This window comes from Euphorbia lathyris, chromosome 3 (genome assembly GCF_963576675.1).
Source record: "Euphorbia lathyris chromosome 3, ddEupLath1.1, whole genome shotgun sequence".
Lineage (NCBI taxonomy): Eukaryota > Viridiplantae > Streptophyta > Magnoliopsida > Malpighiales > Euphorbiaceae > Euphorbia > Euphorbia lathyris.
Genome location: NC_088912.1, coordinates 37,070,387 through 37,072,770, shown reverse-complemented (window position 1 = coordinate 37,072,770; position 2,384 = coordinate 37,070,387).

Genomic DNA, 2,384 nt, shown 5'->3' with positions numbered 1-2,384 from the left:
TCAGGGTATGCCATTCTAATATTAGAGAAGAAATTTTTTTATAGTTGAACAAGTAAGAACATCATTTTTAATATGTTTTAATCTATTTTGTGAATTATGTAATAACATTCTAAGATACGTACATCATATATTCCATATTTAACTTACTTTTTTACAATCGAATGGTTAATTGATTACATTTTATGTAAATTTAAAGAGCTAACTGAATATTTTATGCAAGTTTAGAGGATTAATGGGACATTTTGAAAGTTTAGAAGGCCAATCAACCTTTTTGAACATATTAAGCGTTTATTATTTAGTTTTGCTATTTTGTCTTAATAATACCCATATACGTGTGTTTTGTTTTCACAACTAAAACTCTTGTCCATTTTCCATTTTCAAATAGATTGGATATTTTTTTCTTTTTATAAAAATGCTTTATATCTTAGTTACATGAAAAAAAAAAAGAACTGTAAGGACTGGGGCGGAGTCGGCACAAGGTCTGGAGCCTCCGGCTACTGGTTCCATCCTTAGTACCGGACGTTTTTACTTTGTAACTCCTTTAATATTAGTGTATATAGATTTCATGTAAGATGAGATGGTTAAATATACATGCTTCTATTTAAGAGGTTAAAATTAAACATATTACTCATTTCCATTCGGCTTTTTAATTGTTTTAACGAATACACCAAAACGACGGTGTTTTAACACGTCGGAGGCTAAATTTTTTTAACCCAATCCTAACGGATTAAACTCTGAAAATTTACCCTCAATCGCACCATTAAAATTAACCCCCAAATCAAAATGACTAAAATAAAATAAAATAAAAAGCTATAAAAACCTAAAAGAATAAGAAAGTATATACTTGGCATCTACAAATTAGCCCTCAAAGTTTAAATTACTGTGTAAGGAGATTTTTTTTTTTTTGGTAAGAAGGGAAGAAAAAAAACAAACAAACAAAAACCTAACCCGGGATCAGTCTAGGAAGACTGACCCCAATCCTATCCTCAAGAAGAGAAGGTAACAGAAAAGAAGGAGGAACGGAAAGGGTAGAAACACCTAACATCCCCCCATGCCCAGCAGCTGCCAAGCGATCCGCCACGCGGTTTTGCTCCCTATAAATATGGGAGAAGGTAAGAGAATCGAAGGCAGGACGAAGCCTCAAGATGGCTTTAATGAGATTCTGACTCTTAAGACAAACAGCATGTCTATCCGAAATCCTGTTGATAGCCTCCAAATTGTCAGACTCCACCGAAAGTCTTTTAACACCCATGCGAATGGCGAGTTTAATGCCAGACAAGATCCCCCAGAGCTCTGCAGTAAAGGAGGAGCCCGTACCTAAGTTATGGGTAAACCCAGCCAGCCAGGCGCCACCAGCATCCCGAAGAACTCCACCAGCAGCAATTCTGCCATTACTAAGGCAGGAGCCATCCGTATTCAACTTGACAACCCCTTCCCTGGGCTTCCTCCAACCAACTAACTGGACCTCTTTAACCGGAGAGGGGTGAACCAGGGGCTCTCCTTCAAAACTCTTTGTAATAACAGAGAGTTTTTTCGAGAAGTAAAACCGGAGGTCAGGAATAAAGACAGTCTTCTCAGCAAATAACTCTTCATTCCTCCATTTCCACATTTGGTGACAAATAATAGCGAAGAGAATAGCCCCGTGCTCCATACTGGCCAACAAATTCCCATTAACGCCTTCAGAGAACCAGTCAATATCAGAGAACCCCATAAAGGAAGGAAGGATGTGGTGAGGAAGGACCCCTTCCCAAACCTTTCTACTATTCGGGCAATCCCTCAAAGCATGGCACAAAGTTTCCACATGGCCGCTGCATCTGCTACAGGCACCAGATACAGCCAAGTGCCTTCTGTGTCTATCTGCATTCGTGAGGAGCCTGTCTTTGACTCCCAGCCATAGGAAACTCCTAATGCGGTAGGGGACTTTGAGGGCCCAAATGGACTTCCAAATTTCCAAAGGAGGATCAGCCCTATTAAGGGTAAAAGCTTCATAGGCCGATTTGCAAGAATAAGAACCATTATTAGTCAAGGCCCAGCAGTGTCTGTCCTTATCCTCCTCCTGATTACTAATCTTCACACCTCTAATATTAAGGAGGGTCTCCAGGCTAAGAAAGGAGTCGAACTTAGACCAGATCCAGTCTCCCTCCGAGTCCACCACATCAGCAATTCTCCAGGAGAGGAGATCATTCGGCGGAGGGGCGATGCACACCTCAATCAACGGTTTGTCACCAATCCAGGTGTCATACCAGAAACTAATGGATCTCCCATTACCCACCTCCAAGCCAATCCCTGTACAGAACTCAGCAAAAACAGCACTAAGCCCTTTCCAGAGGAAGGAACAGCTGACAACCCTCTCCTTCGGGCCACCAAAGATTCTATCTTTCCTA